This window comes from Notamacropus eugenii, chromosome 1 (assembly GCF_028372415.1).
Source record: "Notamacropus eugenii isolate mMacEug1 chromosome 1, mMacEug1.pri_v2, whole genome shotgun sequence".
NCBI lineage: Eukaryota > Metazoa > Chordata > Mammalia > Diprotodontia > Macropodidae > Notamacropus > Notamacropus eugenii.
This window is the reverse complement of record NC_092872.1, coordinates 154,784,343-154,810,810: the sequence shown is the minus strand read 5'-3', so window position 1 is coordinate 154,810,810 and position 26,468 is coordinate 154,784,343. Positions and strand designations below refer to the sequence as shown.

Sequence of the window (26,468 nt, the reverse complement as noted above, 5' to 3'; positions counted from 1 at the left end):
CTTATTTGGAAATAATTTTTATTTTGATTGAATCATAGTGTTCAAGAGTGAAAAGTGACCTAAAAGGTGGCTTAGCCCTATTCTCTTTTTATAGTATACCACTTTGTAGGAGAAAAAAAAAACTTACTATTCTTAAAGATGTATGACAAAAGCAATTTCTTAAGTGTCTAGATACAAAGACACAACCAAAGAAATGTGTCAGTTTTGGCTACCTAGAGACTTAAGGTGAAGTTGGGCCATTGTCTAGCAATTTTTCAGCTTAGAACAAAATTGTAGTCTGGATTTCCATCCCTCAACTCACATCTCCTAATCCTTAATTTATGCTTTTTAAGTGCATTAGTGTAACTATTGACCCTCAGTGCTTGCTGGTTCATGAAAAATATTTTTTCAGAGTGTGTTTCTATAGCTTTTGGCAAATTGGTTTTCTTTAACTGGTCCTGATACTTAACTCTTGATATTTTCAGAGATGTCCTACAGAAAAACATTCTAGATCTGAACACCAGCTTTATTTCCAGATTCTTTCCTGGAAGGTTTTGGAAATATGTCTACAATGACATTTTTAAATGAAAGGGAAAAAATGTTATCTCCAAAATATTTGGCTTGGATTCATAATTTAATTATTGTATTCTGTACATAGTATATACTTAACAGATGCTGTTGATTGATTAATAATAATGTCTTAGGATCAAGATCTACCTGACAAGTACAGATTAAACCTTTCTCTAAGGGATTCAAAGGAGGTGGTTACTTAAAACATTACTTCACTCACTCTCCCCACTTGCCAGGGACTGATATCATTTTTCCAAAGGTTCAGAAGCTAGAATCATTATTTTAAATGGCTTACTTGAGGTCATTTCATGTCTCTGAAGGTTTTTGAATGGAATCTCCAACATATGTCCTTATGTAGCACATGATTGCAAAAATGTTATGGTTAGCTTTTAAATAAAAAAGTAACTTTATTAATTCTATTGATACTGTGATTAAAAATAATATGCTATTTGAAAGACCTAAAATGACATTACAACATAGTGACACAGGAGGATGTTCTGATGACAAAATCATGGAATTTCAGAATTGGCCAGAACTTTTGAGATCATCTAGTTTTCTCACTACCTTTCATTTTGCCAGTGAGGAAATGGAGGCACACAGAGAAAAACCAAACCATAATGAAAGAAACATTGTATTAACATTCTTAAATATATACACATATATGTACATATACACATGTGTATATGTACATATACGTGTGTATGTATACACATACATATACACATGATAGATACACTTATACCCGTATGTATTTATGTGTATGTATATATGTAGACATACATATACACATATACATACACATATGTGTGTGCATGTATATGTATATATATCTATCTAATTATTGGTTTACCCAAGGGGTCAAGATTGGGAAGGGAGGGAGATGCCATAGTCTGGGAATGTGCTGAGAAGTGTAAGAATAAAAGATCGTGGTGAGAACTAAGAACAGGGTTAGACATTGAAAGGTATAGGAAAGATGGAATGATAAATGATTATGATTGGATAATGGAATTTCAGCCTCCTTTTTCATAGAAGTGGAAGATTTGTGGGTGATGGTAAGTAAGATCAAGGGCATGGCCATCCCCTGTGCATAGGTGAGGTGGAATGGAAGAATAAATCACAGGAATTGAATTGGTTTAGGAACCAGGAAATTGGATATTTGAGGGAACATTAATACATATGTTGAAGCCCTCTGGAAGGAGAACAGGAATTAGGTGAGCCAGGCACTAGCCTCATTGAAGAAGGAAAAGGATTGTTTTGGGAGTCTATAGATAATGAGGTGGTAGGTTATGGAGCCAGTTTTCCAGAGGGCAAGGCAGAAGGGGAGGGGAGACCTGGAGTAGGACATCAGAACTAAGAAGACATCAACAACTATTACCTAAAATGCCTATCTTCGAAGTCACACGTATTGTAGGAACATTCAGTGTATTCATCAAAGATATCTCTGATGAAAATGTACGAAAAGGACTGTCAAGTCCTTGCAGTTAATTTCTACCACAGGCCATATCTTCACTATTACACAAATGATTGAGAGATTCAGAACATGTAAGACCCTTCTGTGTCTATTGCTGATTACAAAAAAGAAATACCAAAAGCCATTTCACTTTTTAGAACAAAACTGCAAATTTAAATCTTTGCATGAAGTGTCTACCTTGTATATGATAAGATCATACAGAAGTCCACTATAGCTATGGACACAGAGATAACCTTGTCCAATAATCCTGTGAGTTGCAACCTCAAGTGAACTATAAAACAGGAACGCATATGCTCCTGCAAGGTATTTGCCAATGTCAGGTAGGATATCCTTCTCAAGCCTGAATAGAAAGTGAATTCCTCGTCCCTTCTGAGGTTTACCAGATGCTCCAGTCTGCAGAGGAGGTTGTGTTGATTACATGAAGAACTAGATCCAATAAGGAGGCTGGAGTGACCAGGACTTTGCCCCAGGATGTTGAACTTTAGAGAATGCTAATTGCACTTGTATTTATCTGGTAGAGAGAACTGAACTGATCACCTAGTTAGCAAGAGAAAGTCTTTAATGAAAGGATTCTAAGAAGGCAGAGTAGATTAGAAAATTCTAAGCTTTCCAGATTTCCCCCCCAAACAAGATAAAATAGTGCCTCAGGGTGAATGAACACAGAGTGGTAAAATAATAAGAGTTGGGGCAGAATAGTGGTCCTCTTGAAACAACTGCAGAAGATCTGAAGTAAAATCTCAGTAGCTGAGGGTTTGGTCCCTGTGAAGAGTAAACACCTCCAGGGTAGGTACCTGAAACTGCAAATGGAAGCCCTGGAGCTAGCTGGGTGGAGAGGCAGTCTCACCCTGACACAGGAACTTTTACCTCCTAGACTGTGGGAGGAGTTGGTCTGAGACCCGAAGATTGAGGGAACCTCTGCTGATAAGGAATGCCAGACCCAGCTGCACTGCCAAGAGCAGCCCTGGGTGAGAAAGAACATGCCCAGGGAGTACAGAGGCAGTGGGGCAGGGATGTAGCTGGCTGAAGGCACTTACAGGAGGGTGGAATTCTTGGTTTTAGTTCCATATCAGAGGGGAGAACTGAAAGAGGATTGAGGGTAGAGTCACTATCCCCCATACCCCAGGACTAGAGGTGATTACAAAACAATAAAGTGCTACAAATTTTTAAAAAATGACCATGCAAAGGAGAAAGAATCCAGTCATAGAAAGTTACTATGGGAATAGAGAAGACCAGGGTTCATCTTCGGAGAATACTGAAGCAAAAAAAGCTTCTCCTAACCTAAAGAGTAATGTCAAGTGTTCACCTGCCAAAAATAATTCATGGAAGAACTTAAAAAAGACTTTAAAAATCAAATGAGATAGACTGAGGGAAAATTTTTTAAAAATTCAAGAAAAACAAGAAGATTATGAAAAGAAAGTCAACTGACTAGAAAAGGAGGTGCTGAATCTTAAGAAAATAACTCCTTGAAAATTAGAATTGGGCAAGGGAAAGCCTATGAAGTTATAAGAGACTAAGAAATAAAAAAAATATATACAAAGTGAAAAAAATAGAAGAGATATGAAACATCTCATAAAAAACTGATCTGAAAAACACATCAAAAAGAAAAAAAAGAATAATCAGACTACTTGAAAGCTATAATAAAAAAGAGTCTTGATACAATAACATAAGAAATAATTAAAGAAAATTGTCTTGAAGTGTTAAAACAAGAGGGGACATTAGTAACAGAAAAAAAATGCATGGATTACCACCTGACAGATTCTACAAGGAAAACCTATAGGAATATCATAGTCAAATTTCGAACCACCCAGCTCAAGGATAAAATATTACAAGCAACAAGAATAAAATAATTTAAATATTATGGTGCCACAATTAGAACACCCTAGACCTAGCAGTAGTGACATTAAAGGACTGTAGGTCTTAGAACGCTATATATTGAAGAACAAAGGAACTGGGTTCCAGTCCAAAATATCATACTAAGCCAAGTTAAGGATAATCCTGAATGAAAAAAAATGAATAATTAATTGTCAAACTTTCAGGATTTTGTTTAAAACCAAACCAGTCCTGAACTTCATAGATCTGACATATAAGATCCAAGAGAAATATGAGGTACATATCAAAGACTAATTACGAGGGACTCAGTAAGGAAGTTCATTTACCTTTCATATAAGGAAATGTAAAGTGTGTTATCTAAGATTGTTATTAGTAATTGGGTAGTTTGTAAGAAAGATTGGGGTACACCTGAGTATGATATGATTTTAAAAAGTAAAACCATTTAGGAACAGGTAAAAAGAGTTGTTTTTTTATATAAATGAGATGCAAGAAGAATAGTTGATATAGAGGAATTAGATAGAGGAGGAGGGCTGGTAGTTCTGGAATCTTACTTTCATTGGGAATGGGTTTAAGAGGAAACAATACATATATATCTAGAAGGGTACAGAAGTCTTCTAAATTCAGAAAGAAATAAAAAGCTAAAGGGATAGGGATGGGGGGTAGGATAAGGGAGGGACTTTTAGAGGGGAGGATAAGGGAATAGGATAGAAAGAGGGTAATAGAAAGGTTTTTAGATTTATGGGAATGGGAGGATAAGAGAGGGATCCTTTGTAGATTAAGTAATAGGAGTGCAAGGTAGCTGGTAAAAGTAAAGTAGAGGAGTCAAGAGGATAGGAAATAAGTGATACATACAAACATAAAATAAAAATTAGGAGTAGAATTTATCAGGAAAAAAAGCAGGGGTAGTAATCATGATCTCAGACAAAGTTAAAGCTAAAATAAATCTAATCAAAAAAGGAAAAAGAGGGAAACCACTATATGTCAGTCATATTAATCAATATTGTTTTAGAATATTTAAAATAACTAGACATTATAAGACTAGAATATTGCTGTGGTGCAGGAAATGATGAGTTGGTGGATTTAGAAAAATATGGAAAGACTCATTTATAAGGGAAGAAATTATCTATCCTCAGAGAAAAAGAGGACAAATAAGTTTAGTATGGCCTTACATAGATGCATATGAATGTATATTTCTATATAATGAATATGATTATAGATATCTAAGTATTTGTATGTTTATATAAGTATATGTATATCATATACTTATGATATACTGACTGACTGATTAACTGACTTCTTAGCTCAGAGATCACAATTGTTAGAGCTCCCTCAAGGATGATACAGGGCCTCCTCAATGAAATCTGTGCTTCCACAGAAAATACATTTTTAACCATCTATACTAGAAATACCAAATGCCTGAAGAATGTATACTGCCCAGATTGTGACAGCCCACTGAAATAGTCCATCATCATACCTTGGATAGGCATTATAGAAATAAATTAGGTCAGATAAGATCAAATTTGCGAAATTGTATCATACTTAGACTTATTCCAAAGCTATTCTTTGCTTCAAAAGTTTACCTTTTAAACACTGATATTCTCTCAGCATTGTTATCTGAGTGCAAATCTTAGAATACTACAATTCAACTTATTCGAAAGAATAAACCTTGCAGATGACCTAGAAGGCAAAGGAAAGGTGTAGGATGAGTGCAAGTAAGTCACAGCATGTTACCATCAATGACTTGCACACGGGAAGAGGTATAAAAGAAGTAAGGACTTTTGTGATTAGAAAAGAATATGGACTAATCATATAGCAAGATGAACAGTTGGAGCGGACACTGGTAACATGAGATATTAAAAAGAAAGAGGAAGGCCTCCAAGATGCTAGATAGAAGCCCTATGAAGGATTTATAGGAAGACAAAGATAATAGATGCATAAGACCGCAAGCTGTGAATAGGTTATGATCTGTAATCAGTCAATGGGGTAGCCCTATCAATGAGGTCACAGACCCATTAAAGTCTTTAAATATTAGAATCCCATTATGTTATGACTTTAGATCATGGATCAAATAATGTCTCTGGAAATATGGCAAGTATAAAATGCAAACATCTAAGAAAACGTTGTTAGTGCTGCTTATGATTCCAGAATCTTAAATAAGCTTCATTGGCTATTTAGACAGGAACATATACTACTCATTGGAATGACAGCTTTTTAAACATTAGCCTAGCAGAATCATTAAAAAAGAATCGGACATCTGCCATGATAAAAGTGCTTTCAGCTCAGTGGGAATGCTAAAAATCATTATTTTTTTCTTGGAATTTTAACTTTTGAAATTGAAGTAAAATTATTGCTTGGTTAGCTTATGGGTACCCTCATCAGAGCAGTATTTCCTGTTGACTAAAGGAGCCCTTTGGTAAGAAGGAGCCCTATAAGATGATGCCTTTAATGTGATCTGTTCCTATTTAAAAAGAAAAACAAAACTGTTAAATTCTTAGCACAGGGCTTTGTATATAATTGGTGTTTAATAAATGTTTGTTGAATTAAAAAAATCTTTAGTGGCTTCCTATTATCTCTAGGATAAAATTTCTTGGCCTAATATTTAAAGCTGTCTATAATTTGGCTTCTAGCTACCTTTACAATCTTATTTTCATATTTCTCCCATTTCTATAGTCTCTTTTCCAAGTGAATTAGCCTACGATTTTTTTGGTCTTTGCCCAGCCTGTCCCCTATAACTGAAAGACTTTTCCCCCTCACCTCCAAATCTTAGAACTCCGAGCTTCCTCCAAAGCCCAGTTCAAGTGCTACCACTTACTGGAGATCTTTCTTGGCCCTTCTCCCTACTCAGTTATTAGTGCCCATTACCTCTTTGTGGTACTTTGTGGTATTTTCTTGTTTGTATACATGTAGTATCCCCTAGCAGAATGTAATCTCTTTGAGAGGAGGGGTCATTTCTTTTTTGTCTCTGTAACCCAAGTACCTAGCATAGCCTCTGGCAAATGGTAGATGCTCAATAGCATGTTAATTGAATTTAACAATGGCCTTGTTCCAATGGCCCACTTCCAGAACTGTTCAGCCACCTTAATAAAACCATTCATACTCTACCCCAAACTTTCCCTAATACGATAAATGTAATGAAGATACTACTTATCTCATGTTGCACTGAAAAAAGAATACTTTTTGAAAAACATATCTGCTTCAAACATTGTAATGACGCAGGATGGCCCAGAGTTACTGCACTAATCTTCCCATAATGAATGGTGATGCAGACACACTTAGCAGTGGTTTACTACAGAGACATTAATGAAATATCTGTGAGCCAAAAGGCTCATAACGGTTTTGCTTTAAAATAAGTGTTAAAATAGTACAATTTTTCTCAGTTCCTGACATGAGGAATCAATATAGAAAAAAATAAAAAAGGGGCCCCTTTCACAAATGTTTGCCTAGGGTCCCTGTAAGTGTTTGAAGCAACCCAGACTCTCATCATTGTCAGCAAGCCCACCAGCAAATGCATTCTAAGACCAGGGATGTTTTAGAAAATGTTTTATTGATGTTCTCTTTTTTATTTTTTTATTTTATTTTTGTTAAATAGTTGTTTATTGAAAAAATTGGGCTGAGGAGGGGTCATTAGATTCACTAGAGAGCAAAAATGCCACCCAAATTAGGAGTGATGGAAGAGGTCAGCACAAAGCTCTGGGATTTCAGCCTCTTCCTGGTCTTTCCTGGGCTGTGAGGGATAGCCTGGAGTGTTAGGGCATACCCAGGTGGAAGGCCTTGATGTAAGTTAGTAGGCATGGTTAGAGACAAAGGGAGACCTGCTCTCTGCACCTCCTGACTTTCCACTTGCCTTGAGCAGCTTGGTGTTAGCCGTGGTTGGCTTAATAAGTTTCTCTTGAGCAACCTGGATATTTTCCTTCTTTCCACCCTAGGTCTTGAGGGCAGGTGCCTGCAGGGCTCGGCCATAAGAGAAGATCAGGACCCATGGCTTGTGCAAGGAGCAGGTATTGATGGCATTGAGGTTGATGGAGGCATCCTCTTCGCTCTGACCCCCAGAGAGGAAGGTGATACCAGTGACTGCAATAGGCATAGTCTGCTGAAGGGCAGTTACAGTTGCCATTGCAATCTCCTTCTGTGAATATTTCTAGGTATAGACATGGCCAGGGGTGAACATGTTAGGCTTCAGCAAGGTCCCTTCCAGATAGACATGGTGGTCACTCAACTTTGTAGACAGCAGCCAGGACCTTCTCAGTGACATACTGACAACACTTCAGATCTTATTCTCCATCAGGGAACCTCCATCAGAGGATCTCTGGCTCCAAGATGGGGCCAGTGCCATTCTGCTGGCAAATGCTAGCATATCGGGCCAGCACATTGGCATTCTCCATGTTGGCAAGTAGGGAAGGTGTATTACCCCAATCTTCAGTACACAATGCCACTTGACGACGTCAGCTCCATCCTTCTTATACTGGGCACAGTGCTCACTCAGCCCAGACCTTGGGTGGTAGTCTTGTCACTGGTCCCTGCCAGAGGCACTACACCTTTGTCCACCTTGATGCCCACAATGCCACCCTTATCCTTTATGACTTTGGGGAAGGGACGACCATCATTGGCTTTCTGGTAGAGTGTCTCATGGAAAAGGATAACACCTCCAATACAGGAGTACACTCGATCATCTGCTGTCAGAAGCAACTGCCTATAGAGGCACTGATTTTCCTCTGTGTTCTCAGTTGCAGTGGACTGCAGCTGCTTTGCAATGCTACTGGTGGACTCATCTGCTGCCAAGATTCCCTTGCCCAGAGCAACAATTCAGTGAGCTATGTCAGACAATTCTTTCTTTTGCTCTAGTGTCAATGCTGGGTATTGGCGAGGCATGTTTTCCTTGACTGTGCTGGTAGTTTCCAGCAGAAAGTAGACCTCTTATGGTTGAGAACCAAATTTCTGTGCTTTCTGAATTCAGATGTCGCCTATTGAACTCAGGAGGATGATGTTCTCTTTTTTTAAAAAAATTGCTATTAACTTCCAAATGACCACCCTACCCCCAACTCTGAATAGAACCCTCTTATAACAAAGAAGTGCAGGTAAGTCACACAAATGAATACATTTGCCATGAGTGGCAATGGATGCCTCATTCCATACTTGTGATTATAATCCGCCTATCACTGACAGGTAGGAGGCATACTTCGCCTTCAGTTCCAGGGATTTTGCTAACCATAAATGGCCAGCATAGTGAGTGCAAAGCCAGAAGCCTAGTATCCCTATCAAGCTGACTGGTTTCTTTCTTGAGGAGTGGGAATTACAAAGATATATCTAACATCTTATTGCTAAGACTTCTATAAAATCATTGATATCAGGAGTGGCCAGTAAATTAAACAGATTAGAAATCTATTGAGATTTCTCCACTTAGGCTCGTATCTGCAGACTACTGACTGCAATCTGCAAGAACAAATGGTAGATCTAGAGGCAGACGACATGGGTTTCTATTTCTGAAACCCAGTAGGTCACTTCATCTCCCTGGACTTTAGAACCTTAGTACCCTTACTGTAAATTGAGGGGATTAGACTAACTGGCCTGTAAAGTCCCTACCGCTCTAAATTTATGATCCCATGAGCTTCTGAATCTGGCTTTACCATGCAACAAACGAGCCAAATATCTGAGAGGAGGCCAACTGCCACAATAACCACACAGGTTGCTTATTTCCCCTCCTGTCTTCACTGGCATCTATAAAGAAACTTCAGAGAGCCCTTGATCTGCCAACTACGAAACAGAGCATTCTAAAGACAAATATCAACAAGACGTGGGGAAGAGCATGGAAACACCCAACAAGTCATTAAGATATGCCAGATGGGAGCAGCTCTGCAGGTGAGAATATGCCCCCAAAGGATCATACCAGCCACATCAAACATGGTATCCTCTGAGTCAGTGAAAGATGCTTTGTTTGAAGGCTCACTTATTTATTTGAAAGCAGTTTCTCCCAGCACCTTTTTATCAACCTTTTTTAAAAATCAACTTGTATGTTGGCTGGTTCTCTCCCTGGTTCTTGTCACCTCTGTATGAGGCTCACATCCAGCTGAAGATTCCAGCTGGAACAGAGAAGTGGATGGGAATGTGGGGACTGCCCTAACAAAGGTTTCATCTCAGATGCTCCACTGGGAGGTCCTTCAGGCATACTTTGATCTTAGGCCGGTACTTTGACATTCGGCAATTCTAGGAACAGAGCTTGGTGTCTGTTTATAATGTTTTGCCTTATGGACATGCCTATCAGTGGTACTTCTGTTCATCTGTCCAAACCTTAAAAGAGTTTCCTCTTGATGGGGCACAGGCTGTGACAGGTCTTGCACCTCACAAACACTGCCCTCTCACAGATGTACTGCAGACTTAGAGACTGTATCTGTAAACTAAGTAGAAGTGATGAAATGATACCTAAGATACTTTCTAGCTACATCATTTGATGAATCTGTTTCCTTATTTCCACCCCACCCCCTGCCTCCTTCCAGCCATGAACTCAAGCTTGTAACTACTATAGACTTTTGGGACACTTCCAAGACCTAGCTCCTTTGAGAATGTGCTACATGCATGTGAGACCCACAAGACTATAGACAATGGATAAAGCACCAAGTTGATAAAAGGGAGAGATGATGGAGCTGCATCAATTCTGCCTAGAAGGATGGTCCTCTGTATATGTAAAACAGCAACTTACACAGTATAATTTCAAGAATATCAAGGAGGATCCCCTCACTTCCCCATAATCTATTCAGTTATACCTAAAATTTCTTTCCTTATGTAATTAGAGAATTCATAATAAGGCATAAATGGCTAGGACCACAGAAGGAAATTTGGTGCCTGATGATAGTTGGGAGAGACTCTAAAAAAGGGAAGTGGAAGCAAAGAAATGCTCTACCATTTTCCTTATCCCCTTTGCCTCCTAGGCTTCGTAGTCTGTCTTATAGAGAGTTGAAATATTGTTGAATGAATAAGCAACACCAAAGCCATAGAGAGCTCCTCAACTTTTAAGTGGACCAGGACCTATTTTTAATTCAACAGTCATGATCTTTTTGCCCACTATGAAAACTTTGTTTCAGTTGTGCTAATATGAATGTGACTTTTTATGAAAAGTTGTGCTACTCCAAGGAAAAACTCAGGTTCTCCCACTGCAAACTACCTAGGGTGGGCAGTATAACAACACAGAATCTCTCTCTATATCCCCTTTCTCCTGTCATCACATCCTATCTATTGTGCTCCTTATTCTGCCAAGGACAGAATCACCCCAGCTGTAAGGTTGGAATAGTCTGACAAATTATTGTTATTAACATTTAGGAAGACTTGAGAGACAGTAGCATAGTGGATGAATGTACCTCAGAGTCAGGATGCCCTGCATTGCATTCCCAACTCTGAGATATATATATATATATATATACCATTTGATCCTGAGTGTGGTAGAAACAATACCTATTTTATACACGCTGAGTTGATCTTTTAAGAGAACCAAATGACATTCCAAATGGAGCTAAATGGCTTCTTTAACAGCTGAGGGACAGAAGTCCCAGTCTAGATGGAGTTGGAGTTTGGGAGTTTTACTGGAAGTTCCTGTAGTCCTGAGGGATATATTTTCTTGACTTAGGTTGAAGGGTTTCCACAGTGACTGTGGAGGTGGGAGGGAGCAACATTTTATCTAAATCAGAAATCCTTTAATTTCATAAATTACATTATTTTAATCTCTTATTAAATTTGCTCTTGTTGCATTTTATAGTTCACAAGTGTCTCTTTGCATTCTAATTCTCAGCCTGAATTATTAGGTTGTCCTAGCTTAGGTCTGGCCCATAATAATGAACAAGTCATCTAATAACTCAGCTTCCTAGTCAATTCTCTCAATTTAAGGCTATAAATTGTAGAATAATTGCTGATCTATATTGGCAGAAGTAGTTTTCTCACGGGAAGTTTTCTATACTAACGAACAATCAAAGTCTAGGTCTCCCTTCAGTCTCAAAAGAAGGCTTATCTTTCACAAGGGCATCTAGATGGTGCAGTGAATAAAACACTGGTCATGGAGACAAGATCTGAGTTCAAATTTGACCTCAGATACTTACTAGCTGTGTGATCCTGGGCAAGCACTTAATCAATGACCAGGAAAAGGAAATGGCAAACCACTTCAGTTCCATTGCCAAGAAAATCCCAAATGGGGTCACAGAGTTGGACATGACTAAACAACAACAAAAATCCTTCACAAACGTCTGTGAATTTTTATGAAGATAATTCCTTAAAATCCAAAGGAATAAATCTCACAGTAGAATTTCACTTTTGTGGACAGTAGCTCTATTTTTCCTGATATTCCTTAAACAATTTTATCTACTATAAGAAAAGTAAAGAAAAATTCAAAGCCTATCTTTGTGAAGCTGATATTTTTATTAATCTCCTCTTCCTAATAATAATAGTAATAATAATAGTAATAATAATTAAAGCTAGCATTTATCTAGTACTCTAAGGTTTTCATGTTATCTTACATGTTATCTTATTTGCTATTTTGCTGATTTTAAAGCAAAATTAATATTTGGTTAAAGGAATGACGTGCTGTGGCAAAATTCCATTTTTACTTCATAGCATTTTAAGGAAAACTAGTGACTACACAGAAGGAAACTTCCTTTGCCAATACATAGTTTCACATTTGTCTGATGCCCCCAGTAACAGTAACAACTTAGAATAAAAATCTTAGAGATTCTCAATAGTAGGAGGGACTTATTGGACCATCCGTTACACTTTGGGTTTCAAGTCAGAGATTCCTGGTTCACGCACTGTTACTTGCTAGCTGTGTAACCTAGGGCAAGACAGTCTCTCCAGACCTGTTTCCTCACCCAGAAAAAGAAAGTTCTGGACTAGATGATCACTAAGAACCCAGCTCTCAGTCCATGCCCTTAAGAAACAGTACCTATAGAGAAATCCCCCTCTACAATATCCCAGACAAGTGGTCATTCAGACTTTGCTTGAAGACTTCCAGTGAAGCTGACTCATATTGAGTTTACATTCCACTAAAACCCCCAGAGTCTTTTTTCACATGAATTGTGGTCCAGCCATATCTCTCCTATTCTGAATTTGTACAGTTGAAACTTTGAACAAGGGTAAAACTTGATATTTATCCCATTAAGTTTCATCTTATTAGATTTGGCCAACTATTCTAGCCTGCAGCATAGTATTAGAGTTCTAAGGATGGCTAGCAGTCCCTTGTGACCAAATTATAGTTTGTGGAAGATACTAGTATGAATTAAATCTTGAAAGGTAGTTGAGAATTAGATTATGGAATTCCTTAAATACCAGGTAAAGAGTTGGTATTTTATTTTATAGACAAAGGGGAATTGCAGAAAGTTTATGAGTGATTCACATGATCAGACTTATAATGAGATCATAGGATCACAGATTTAGAGCTGAAAGGACCTTTCAAAGCCATCTAGCCCAATCCCCAATTTTAGAGAAAAGTTAAAGGACTTTCCTGAGGTTATTTAGGTATTAAGTGAAAAAGGCAGGATTAGAACTCAGGTTTTCTGATTCCAAATTATGTGCTCTTTCAGTTGTACCATAGCAGATACATTTAGGATGGATTGAAAATAGGGAAGCCAATTAGGAAGCTATTGTTATAATTCAGGTGAGGGTGATGAAAATTTGAACAAGAGTGGCAATTATGTGAGTGGAGAGAAAGTGACAGAATCGAGAGATGCTATAAAGGCAGAATGGATAATCTGGCAAATGACTAGGCTTGGAGTATGGGGTGAGGGAAAGGGAAAAGTTAAGGATGATTCCAAGATCATGAATCTGAGTACCTAAGAAAACAGTGATAGTATCTTCAATAGAAATAGGGAAGTTTAGAGCAAAGGCACATTTAGGGTGGGGAAGAATAATGAATTATATTTTAGAGATGTTGAGTTTGCATTATTTATGGGACATGTAGGAAGAGGTATCAGAAGGATGTTGATGATACATGACTGGAGTTTAAGAAGGTGATTAAGACAATACATAATTTAGTAGCCATCTGTATAGAGATGATAATTTGACTGTGGTGCAGGTAGGGAAAGAAGAGAAGAGGACCCAGGAAAGAACCTGTGGGAAACATCTATGCTAAGGGGTAGAATGAGTAACAGGAAAGAGCATTGTCTTGGGAGTCAAGGAAGAAGAGAGTGTATTGAAGGAGGTCTTGGTATCCAAAGCTATGAAAAGGTCAAGGAGAATGAAGACTGAAAAAAAGACCATCAAATTTAGTGCTTGAGAGAATAGCAGCCAACTTTGGAGAGCTCAATTTCAGTCCAGTGGTGGGTTCTGAAGTCGGACTATAAGCCATATTGAAGGAAAGTGAGAAAGAGACAGCAGATACAGATGATACTTTCTAGGAGTTTAGAAATAGAAAGGGTTGAGAGATTTGGGCGATAGTTTGAGAGGGTGACAGAGTCAACTGAAGGTTTCTTTTTTTAAAGGATGGGATAGACCTAAGTGTGATTGTAGGCAGCAGGAAAAGAACTAGTAGAAAGCAACAGATTGATGAGAGAAAGGGTGAGAGAGAGTGATTGATGGGTCAAATTCCTGGAGGAGACAAGAGGAATGGGATTGAGGGCACAGCTAGATGGGATAACCTTGGCAAAAAGAAAGGTTGCCTATTCCTCAGAGACAGGAGTAAAGGATGAGAAGTTACAGAAGGTTTTTGAAGGTAGGAGAAGGGGACTCTTCATAGCAGATGGTCTCTATTTTCTCAGTAAAATATGAATTGATGATATATCACAGATATGGAAAAAGGAGGCTTTGGGGGCTTAGGAAGGAAAGAAAAGTTTGGATAGCTTTAGCTTTTGGGGGTCGCCATTTCATACTGCTGATTCGTATTGAGTTTACATTCCACTAAAACCCCCAGAGTCTTTTTTCACATGAATTGTGGTCCAGCCATATCTCTCCCATTCTGAATTTGTATAGTTGAAACTTTGAACCCAAGGGTAAAACTTGATATTTATCCCATTAAGTTTCATCTTATTAGATTTGGCCAACTATTCTAGCCTGCTGAGATATTTTTGGATCCAGATTCTGTTACTTAATGTCATTCCTTCTAGATTTGTGTCATCTGAAAATTTGAGAATGCTTTTTAATGCTTTTATACAATTAATGGATAAAAATGTTGAATAGCATATACAAAAGTATAGGTCCCTGAGGCATTCCCCAGGTCTAAGAGAACAGAAAGATTTGGAGCCAGAAGCATTATTGGATCATAGAGTTAGAACTTGAAGGGATCTTAGTGATCACTGAAGTTCAACTCCCTTATTTTCCAGATAAGAAAATTGCAGCCCAATGAGGTTAAGGACTTGCCCAGGGTCATACAGTTATAGAACTGGAATTCAAACTCAAGTTCTCTTACTCACATCTATCTCTTTCTTTTCCTACTGCACTAAATGAAATGTTGATATCACTCTATTAATTTTTATATACTAAAATCCAAAATATTCATAGCAGTACTTTCTGTGGTATCAAAAACCTGTAAGTAAAAGAGGTGTGTCCAAGAAAAAATAAGTAGTAAGTAATTTAGATAATTAAGAAGACTTGTATATATTCAGAGGGAAAAAGTAGAATCAGAACAATATACAAAATGATTATATTAATATAATGAAAACAACACTAAAATGCTGCTGAGCTAAGACTAAATGTGATATTGAGCAGTCTTGGTTCTGGGGCAGAGGTCAGAGATTTTGCAATGTTGCATATGGCCACTCTTTCAGTAGGTTTTCCTTTAACTGTTTTTGTTGCAGAGAGGAATTTAAAGGTATCAGGAAATAACTAGAGTAAAAAAAAAGCCATCAATAAAAGGAAATCTGGGTGCAGGATATCTATTGCATTTACCTGTTTATCAGTCTAATATCTTTATGAAAAAAGGAAATGAGATTAGTTTGGCATGATCTACTCCCGACGAACTTATGCTGGCTCTTAGTGAATACTACTTCCCTTTCTAAGTGCTGATTATAATAGTAGTAGTAATAATAGTAGTAGTGCTAGTCGTAGTGGTGGTAGTGGTGGTAGTAGTAGTAGTAGCAGCAGCAGCAGCAGCAGCAGCAGCAGCAGCAGCAGCAGCATGTAGATGGTAGAGCATTGGATCTGGAATCAGGAAGACCTGGATCCAAATTCAGCCTCAGATACTTACTAGCTCTTTGGTCCTGGGCAAATCATTTAACTATTATCTGCTTCTGTTTCCTTATCTGTAAAATGAAAATAACAAAAGCACCTATCTCCCAGGGTTGTTGTGAGGATAAAATGATATAAAATTTCTAAGGCACTTTGCAAACTTTAAAGCATACTATAAGTTATTAATAATGATCTGACAACCTACAACGGTAATAATTAATTATATTAATAACAATATGCTCTGAATTTTAGCAGGAATTGAAGTCAAGATTACTTGCCTATAATTGAAGATTCACTTTTGTTCTCTTTTTGAAAATTGGGACAACAAAGTCCTGGAACAAGTTCCCTTTTCTCCATGATTTTTCAGAAATCTCTGACAGTGGCGCAGCAATCATACCCATAAGTAACAATTCATTGAGCTTGTTGACTTAAACTCTTGGATGGAACTCTAGATATTCTCTGGACCCAGAATGCTTGCACTGAACCACTCTGCTAGTTTTCTCACTATATCCATGCTTATGTTAGACTTCAACTAACTGTTAACTATTTTCCCCAACATACTTCGCAGCTTGAAGATCATTCCATTCACCTTGACAGAGAAAATAAAAAAGAATTAAATAGTCCTTCCTTCTCTTCTTCCCTGATCATTATCCCATCCAGGCATAAGATTCTTTAAACATCAGTCTGTTCCTCTGTAACATGAGGAGGTTGGATTTGTAATCTCTAAGATCACTTCCAGCTCTAAAATGTACAATCTGTACATTTTCTTAGATTTAATCTATTGGAATATTTTCTGTTTATTCTTTCTGCATAATCAGCTTGTGAAAATGGATATTATAATACTTGTATCATCTACCTCATAGGGTACTTGTGAGAAACTGTTACATTCGTTCTCACTTAGCTTGTTTCCATTTTCTGTATGTGACTTTTAAAAATGTAAGTTAGGCAATGTATCAGTTTTTTTACACATCTCTCCCTCCCCTCCAGTTAGGTGGCACAGTGCATAGAGTGTCAATCTGAAATTAGGAAGACTCATCTTTAGGAGTTCAAATTTGGCCTGTTTGATCCTGGCCAAGTCACTTAACCTCAGTTCTTCTGTAAAATGAGCTGGAGAAGAGAATGGCAAACTACTCTAGTATCTTTGCCAAGGAAACCCCAAATGGGGTCATAAAGAATCAGACACAACTGAACAAGAATAACAACAATCCTACCTTCCAAATGGGATCACATGTTGGGATTTTAGTCCAACACCTATGCCAACTTATCCTTTCTCTGAACTCTTTTAAAAAGTCTACTCTCCTTAAATCTAGAGTGTGCATTAAACTTGGTCTTCCTTATTATTTATGTACCTACCTAACGCGTCATGGTTTCTTCTGCACTTATGTCAGATCAATTTCAATAATCAGTTCCTCTACACTGGTGAGAATCTGGCCCAGAAGATCAGTGCCAAACACTGCAGTCTCTCACCCACACCCCTGGCCATCACTTATATTCTCTTTGGAAGAATGAAACTATAATTGTAATTGAAATTTATAAATTGCTTTTAAATTTTGGAAAGAATTAAATATATATGTATACTTATAACATACAATCTCATTTGATATACATATATGTATGTATGTATATACACATACATACACACATATAAAATCTCATTTGATCCTCACACCTTTGACAGATAGGTATTACCTTTATTAGTCATGGTCACAGACTAAATAGGCAAGATTCAAATTGAGGTCTTCCTAATTCCAATTCTTTCCCTGCCCTGCTTCATAACTGTCATTAAAGTGAGCCAAGAATTTATTGGCTGTTCAGATTTTATCAGAAGGAGAGTTCAACATATGCTCAAGCATCTGAATTGTTATCTCATGTCTTAATGTCAGGTTTGTGATTTGCTTCTGGAATTTATCTTTCCTTTCCTTCTTCTGACTGGATATTAAGGAAATGGAGGCAGAGTATAGATTATTTTCTCCAAGAAATGTACAGTGTAAGGGAGAAGAAATAGAGCAAGATGGCTTGAGGGGGATGGGAGACTAAGTTGGTTTTTTTTTTAAGAATGGTGAAGGAGGGAAGCAAACATTTATTAAGTGTCTACTATGTGCCAGACATCATCCTAACTGCATTACAAATATATCTTCTGATCCTCACAACAATCCTGGGAGGTAGGTGGGTGCTCTTATTGTCTCCATATTACAGTTGAAACTGAGGCAGAGGTGAAGTGACTTGCCTAGGGGCACACAACCAGTAGCTGAAGGGCATATTTGAATTCAAGTCTTTCCAACTCTTTATGCAGTATTCTATCCAGTGTGCCACCTAGCTCCCCCTAGCTTGGGGAGAAATGAAAATGTAGGTGGTGAGAAAGCAGTCAGAAATTTGACAAGCCCAAAAGATAGTTGGTGATACGTGATTGAAGCTCAGAGGGGTATGTAGCATCTGTGAGTCATCTTCACTAAAGACACTGGGGTTGAGGAAGTCACTACAATAGACTATAGAGTAAGGAGAGACAAGGGCCTGGAAAAGAGCTTTGGGGAACACTAAAGCTTCTGGAGGGTGAACTGTGGATGGTGAGCCAGCAAAGGAGACTGTGGACAGGTCAGACAGGCAGGAGGAGAACCAGGAGAGAGAGGAGACACAAAAACTCAGAGAGGAAGCAGCTTCTATCGCATACTAGTTAAATGTCTTAGAATGAATTTTTCTCTTGTTTTTTTTTTTTTTTTTTTTATTCTTTTCCTCTTTCAAGTAATTCGCTTGACTTCATAGAATTGCAAACGTTAGACCTGGTGTTTGCCTAAGAAATCATCTTGATTATTACCACCACCATCAGCCACCATCTTACCAGTGAAGAACCTATTTCCAGAGAGAAAGTGACTTGCCTAGAAATAATCAGCTGTTAAGTGTGAGAGTTACCATTTGAATTGAGGTCTTCAGATCCTCAATCCAATGTTACTATATCACAATACTTTCTCTAGGACTGGCTGTCTCCAGATCACTCTCTCCTATTACGTGGCGGTCAGTGTTTGTTTACTCTCCCCACTCCCCCTCAGTGGCTTGAATTTGTTCCACAGGGGAAATTCATGCATCTTTGAGTTTCTTCCTGGCTCCTGTGTTCTTTCTATGTTAACTTGCAATTTCCATTTTTAATGGAAAAACTTGTTTTTTTTTGAGTAATCCCAGCCCTAACCCATTCTATAAAAGTAAGATTCTGATGTATTAGAGCCATGTTCTATGAGAGTTGGAAGGGATCTGAGAGATCATCAGGTTTAACTTCCATATTTTACAAATGATGACACAGGCTTACTGAGTTACTGTAATGAATACAGCTGGGTCACCAAATTCTATATACATTCTAGCTGCCATTATTATTCATACATCTCAATGATAAAAGACATATCAAATTCCTGCAAAGGCTGTATATATAATATAATAAAGCACTGTTTGAGGAAGAATTAACTAGTGCCTATGATCAGGATTTGAAGGATCAGGCCCTAGGCCTTGGACTTTAATAAATGCAGTCAGATCACTGGGATACCTATTCTTCTACTTGAAGCTAATGTAGGAGAGGAGACTTTTATTTGTCTTTGGCCCCCAGGCTTTCTCCTTTCACTATTTTCTAAACCTTCATAGATCACAGAAATCTTATTAAATCTGCGTACCATGACTCCTAATCATTTGGGTTTCATGAGCCAGTTTGGTTCCTTGAGTTCAAAGATATGTTACACTTGGACCCTAATTACCTATTCCCCCTTCTTATCTACTATGACAATAATTAGATGCCATAGTCTAGCATCTGCTTCCTATTCCCTATCTTCACACACTCCAGACCACAAAGGTGCATTTTCCAAAATTTATTTGCCAGCATAAAAGAGACTATAATAAAACAGGGTAAAGTAATTAGAAATGTAGATAAAAGATAACTCTCCAGTTGCATATGAGGCATTACTTAATTCCTAAGCCATTCTATCTGGCTCTACTTTGTCAAACCTGTCTTTGCCCATCCTGATTCTCTCTAGACCAGTTTTCATTAGGGGAATTTGCTCATCTGACCACCTACAGTTTCACAATTCCTTAGGCAATCAAGAAGCTTCATCCTTAAAGGGCAGATTCTTTGTACTTTATTCTTTCCAAATTACTAGGTTGTTATCAGGCAAATTATATGACCCTCCCTTGGACCAAAGGACAAACAAGGAATTACAAAAGGATATTCTCATTTCCACAGGAAGGTTTCTATCACCTTCAAAAATCAGAAGGATTCAACCTAACACAAGGTCCCCACCAAATTAATAGAAAATAATCCCTTTATATATACACGAACACTTGTTTTTAATGTATAAACTGTCATACAAAACACTCCATAAGAATATTGGTCTCAGAACGTTTGTTTCAGTAGCAGATAATTTTCCATAGAAAAGAGTCCCCTATCAGTTATTAGTGGTCCATATAGAGGGTCCCGCTTGACTTTATTTCGCTTTTTTTCTTTTACCCTTCAAAGCAGAAAGTAGCAAGAGGGTTGAAAAACATTTTTCCTGAACTGCCACCATTACCCCTGGGTAAAATTTGGACCTTAAGAGAGGTTGTCAGAATCTCCCCCAAGATGCTGTGCCTGATAGACTCCAAAAACCATAGTTTCTACTGGAACTAGGGGCAAGAAAAATGCTCTCACTTGGGGAGATGTTGACAAGCCCTCAAAGTGTATTATTAGCTCTGTGTTTGCTCTGGCTCCAGCTTTTCCCCTTTCTCTTTCCCCAAAACAAACATTGGCTGGACTCCTGGGCTCATTAAGCAACCTTCACAGAATAACTTAGCATATAAATGCTCTGATATCTGTTAAGTGCACTGTTTATTTTACCTTGGGGTCCTTGTGTCAAATTAATTACACTTAGAAAATTTCCAGACCATTCTCTTTCCAAACTCACATACATGCCGCCTTGATATGTGCTGCAGTCTCTCTCTTGAAACCTCTCTACATGAAACCCAAGATATATTATAGTCCCCTATACTATTTGGAACACATGAGATCTTTGGGAATGCTGTTAATTTCAAGATTGAAGGTTTTTCCACACTCTTTGGGAGCCAACCCTAATTTAAAGGAGCCTAAGTGAATAAAGAGATCACAAGATCCACATAAAAAGTAATCCTAAGAATCAGAAGGCTCAGCTTTGGTATGCTGGAAAAGTCTAAACAGACACACCCTACACACCAATGCACATGAAGCCTTTTCCCCCTCCTCCTAATTCTATAAAAGTCTGTTTCTTTAATTGACGGCAATTTAGATCGCTCTCCCCTTCCTAGTATAAATGATTTTAGGGAAATTACAAAGATTTTAAATTTTGTCAAATATTATACAATTCAGGCTAAACTTGAAGTTGAGAACATGACCCAATTAAGCATGTGGTTTTAGGTTGTATTTGATGAACAATATATGTTCTTTCATCATCCACTTAGAGGAAGCAAGATCTAAGCAGCAAAAATTTTAAAATAAATAAAATAAAATAATAAAAACCAACCACATGTCCAGGCTTGCAATGTTTAGTAAGGTATCAGCAGAAAGTCACTCTTGAATTTCAAAATTCTGAGACAACTGAAATAAAAACATGGCTTCAGGCTACACTTCATAATAGCTAGCAGCTAGGTAGCCCAGTGGATATTGTGCTGGGCCTGGAGTCAGGAAAACTAGTTGAAATTGGCCTTAAAGCTTGTTAGCTGTGGGAACCTGAGCAACTCACTTAATTGTGTTTGCCTCAGTTTCCTCATCTGTAAAATGAACTGGAGAAGGAAATGGCAAACCACTCCAGTATCTCTGCCAAGAAAACCCCAAATGGGGTCACAGAGAATTGTATACAACGGGAATGACTGAACAAAATAGAATTTATATAGTTCTTTAAGGCTTACAAAGCACTTTCCAAATATTGTCTCATTTGATCCTCACAACAACTCTGTGAGTTAGGTGTCGCTATTATTATCTCCACTTTACAGAGGGGCAAACAAACTGAGAGAAGTTAAGTGCCTTGCCCAGCCTCAGACAAATGATCAGCTCATGTAGCTAGTAAGTGTCTGATTTGAGCTCAGGTCTTCTTGACTCCAGCTCCAGGGCTCTTCCTCATGATGACATCTGACTGTCTCTTGTTAAATTCCCCTCTTTAGAGACACAATAAAATTCAATTCAATTAAATGTTTATTAAGCATGTGTCATGTATAGATTGCCACTTTAGGCACTGGGGGATACAAAGAGAGAAACATAAGAGTTTCTCCCATCAAAATACTACATTCTTTCGGGGGTTCAGGTCAGGGCTATATACAACATGAGCATAGATAAGAAAATAAAAGATAATTTGAGGACAAAGAGAATGCTAACCCCTGGGGTCAGCAGAAAAGACTCCATGTAGGAAACACCTGTTCTGAAATTTGAAGGAAGCTCGAGTTTCTAAGAAGTACAGGTGAGAGAGAGAAAATACTCCAGGGTTAGGCACCACCTGGGCAAACAATATGGAGAGGGAAGGTGACAAGTGAAGTATGAACATAGTAATAGGCCAGTGTGGCTGGCATGTGGAGTGTCGAGTGTGAAAAGGGGAATAAGATGAACTGAGTCTAGAAAGATATGTTGGATTTAGTCTAGAAGGACTTTAAATCCCTGTATTTTATCCTTGTATTGATAATGCATTTTTGCTTATTGCTAATATAATTTTGCTTCTTAATAGGAAGATCATTCCCATCCATTAATAGACCCATGTGACCTGCTTAAGTCACATGGAAGCTTGAGTTACATGAGTCAAGTTACAGAACAGGAAGGGGGGGGGGGCAGGAAGAGGCAGAGCTAGATCAGAGCTGAGAGGAAGTTAGAGGGCAATCCGAGAAACTGGCAGCAACTAGCATGAGTGGGAGAGCCGTTTGTGATTTTGTTTAAGGGAACTGGTTTGTGGGAAACCTGACAGAGGGAAGGCTTGGGAATGATAGTGTCCCACTACATTGTTATTGTGTATTGATATCTTTGTTACTATGATGGATTTGACTTTCTGGTGCCTGAATAAATGTTTTGGCTCTGTCTTCCATGTGGAGAATCTGTTGTATTTCATGATTCAAAGTTGTGCTGGCATATTCATGGCTGTGTAGGTGCTATGAATATTACATTGGTGCTACAATTCTAGAGCCAATAGGGACACTGAGATCTTAAAGGCATGGCATATCTGAGGAATACTAATTTGGCAGCTTTGTGAAGGGTAGATTGTAGAGCTAAGAAACTGGAGGCACTGAGTCTTATTATTAGTTATTGCAGTAAGTCAAGAAGAGGTGATGAGATTAGGATTTAGAGCAATGGCTATGCAAATCGAGAGAAGGGTGTGGGTGTGACAGATGTTGTGGAGATAGAATTGACAAAACATGATGGATGACTAGATGTTAGTAGTGAAGGAGAGCAAAAAGTTAGTTGTCCACTGGAATGTCTTCCTTAAACTTGAGGAATATGCCCCAAACCTACTATTATTCCATAACAAATCATTATGGCTCTGGCTCAATCAAAAGCCATTGATGGAGAGATTATGCTAAAGCATGGCACTAAGTTCTGTGGGGCATACAAAAAAATATAAGATACTATGGCTGTCATCAAGAAGCTTCTGATCTAGTTGAGACAAGATGTATATAAAAAAATAATCATCGATTTATAATACAAGTTTTATTTTTTTTAAGCTATCAGTTGACTAGGTTTACTACCTACTCAATAAAGTAGCATTTCTTATATTTTCTAAAGTTTTTCTTTTTCAAGCTTTTAGTGAATATGCCCCATTCAACCTTTCTCTCACCTGATTTTCCTTTGTCAAATGGTTGATAGATTGAGTGGTGATGAAAGTAGAGGAATAGAATTTTGTTTGTGGTCAGGGATAGGAGGAGTTCACATCATAGAATCACAACATTCATTTTATTAATAAAGTCTTTAAGAGATCATGTAGTTCAATCCCTTCATTTTATAGATGTAACACTGCCCCTTCAGGGCTGCCAGTCTGTGAACATGACTCAAGAGATTCAGGATAACAGAAATGCCTATTATCCAGAAGTCCCAAGAGGCCCAGAGAGGTGAAAGGAGTTGCCCAAAGTAGTACAAATAGGTTAGTCTCATTCTTCCCAATGTAGATCTCCATACCACGCCATGGGACCTCTTACCTTCATTCTTCCCCTATTTTCAGCCTTTTCAGACTTGAAGGATATGACAATATTCCCTACTAATCTATAGAGATGAGTTTCCCTTGTGCCCCCATTCCTGGGTCCTTTGAGGGGTCAGAGCTGATACCTGACTGTAACCCCTGCAAACTCTAGGCAGCCATCGTATCATATCTGTATTCTCAGCTATGCAATGGTTGCAAACAGGACTTAAGAGAAACTGAAAACTTGTGTTGAAATGATGGCTTGGTGGAGTTGATGTGTCCAGTCACTAGAGTAATTGAAGAGTACTTTGTTCTCCGACTCTGCCTCTTCCTGCGCCTTCCCAGCCCCAGGATGTGCCCTCAGACTGAGCTAGGTGGCCTGGGAAGCAAACACGGGGTGACCACACACAGCTGTTCCACATACGGGGTGGTGGGGGCAAGGGTAGGGAAGGCGGAGAGGGTAGGGAGGAGCAGATATTTTCCCTGCTCTATGAACTCACACAGGGACTCCCTCTTTAAGTTTATGACTGCTCACTTTTCCCCTCCCCCTGCCCCTGTCACCTCTCCCACATCCCCTGACCTCCCACCTTTGAGAGAGACTTGGGCTCATTCATTTAGAATGTGGTCCAACCTCTCCTGACTGTCCAAATGTGAACCAAAGCATGTGTTTGTAATCTCTGGCCCTGCATCTTTAAAGTGTCGCCAACACATACCATTCTCCCTTCTGATGTACTCTTTAAAGTTGAATAGGTGTCTAGTGCATCCTGTGAAAACTAAGACATTTTCCGTTTACTTCTGGCACATGAAGTTGAGCTGGATTCCCAGAAATCCCTTCCCCCTGCCCTAACCTCCATTGTTCCACTGAATACTTTTTCCCATTAGTTTTCTCCTCAAAGAACAGACCACCTATAGAAGCCCAAATGCTATCACCACCATGAAGACCAAGGAAAATCTGAGTATTTCTCAGAAATATTTCCTCAGGAATATTTCTCAGGAATCTATTTCTCAGGAATATTCTCAAGAATATTTCTCAAACTGATGACTATGTGAGATATTTAGCGGATTATCCAAAAGGCCATTCTGATTGGGGTGGGAAGATGGGGATGAAAACTCAATTTCATAGCCACTTATACTTAAAAGATAGTTTACATTTAACAATACCTCTCTCCTCTGCAGCTAGGTGGTGCAGTGGGTACAGCACCAGTGCAGGAGTCAGGAGGACCTGAGTTCAAATCTCACCTCAGACACTTGACACTTACTAGCTGTGTGACCTTGGGCAAGTCACTTAACCCCAATTGCCTCATCCTGGGTCATCTCCAGTCATCCTGATGAATAGCTGGTCACTGAATTCAGATGGTTCTGGAGGAGAAGTGAGGCTGGTGACCCGCACAGCCCTCCCTCATTTAAAACAAAGTCAAGTGCAAGTCAGGTCATCATTTCTCTGATGGCATGGTCTTCTTCGGCAACAAAGGATGAGCACACACCTTTCTCTTCTATGGCTTTTTTAAAATAGTCAACTTAAGAGTGGTAATGATGCCCTCCAATAGTGTTATTGACCCACAATGAGGAAGGCAGAGGATTTAAGCTCTGTTTCCCAGAGTAGGGATGCATTTGTGATTCTGAAGGTCAGGAAGTGGGGTCCTGTGTTGGAAAAAAAATCCAGGATTTGGCTTCAGAAGGATGAGGACTTTGATACAGTACTGCCTACAACTGAGTCTTCTCAGGCCACCTAACTTCTCTGATACTAGTTTCACTTATAAAATAAAATCAGTGTCTCTCACAAGGATGTAGTGAAAATCCAGTGAGATACCATCCTTACAATACTTTTCAGCACTTAAAGGACTATATAAATACTAGTTCTCATAGAGTAGCTAAGATAGGAAGACCAGCGTTCAAATGTGACTCAAATACTTATTGTTTGTGTGACCCTGGCAAGTCATTTAACCTTTATTTGCTTCAGTTTTCTCAGCTCTAAAATGAGGATAATAAAATCATCTACCTCACAGGGTTGTTGTGAGGATCAAATGTTTGCGATGTTCTTTACAAGCTTGTAGTGTCATATAAAGTCTAGCAACTAATATCCATATTTTTTAGCCAAAGGATCAAGGGGCCATAACTTTGGTCTGAACTACTTACCTGCTGTCTGCATTTATTGAGAGAGTGAGAAAAGGTGTTTCTGGAGATCTTCAGTCATGATACTGACAGGTTGCTTCTGATGAAAGTGAACCTCAGGAGCCTAAGGGGGTGCAATACAACTGTACAGTCATAGTTTTCAGAAGTTAGATTTCTTCTCAGCTCAGTCTAGCTTCTACTAAGTTTCAGACTTGTGGACTCATGATTATTCATACCACTGC

At 38.5% G+C, this 26,468-nt stretch overlaps 1 long non-coding RNA gene across 11 annotated transcripts in view; it reads left to right on the top strand.

Moving 5' to 3' along the window:
• The window catches only part of LOC140509260 (uncharacterized), a 263,848-nt gene that overhangs the window by 29,823 nt on the left and 207,557 nt on the right, over nucleotides 1-26,468 (top strand). Inside the window, exon 5 of one of the 11 annotated variants that reach the window (XR_011968632.1) lies at nucleotides 7,777-11,596. The exons of the other annotated variants lie outside the window; for them this stretch is intronic. This is a non-coding gene — a long non-coding RNA (uncharacterized lncRNA). Of the gene's footprint in view, nucleotides 1-7,776; nucleotides 11,597-26,468 lie in introns of those variants that run through there. 11 annotated transcript variants of the gene reach the window in all.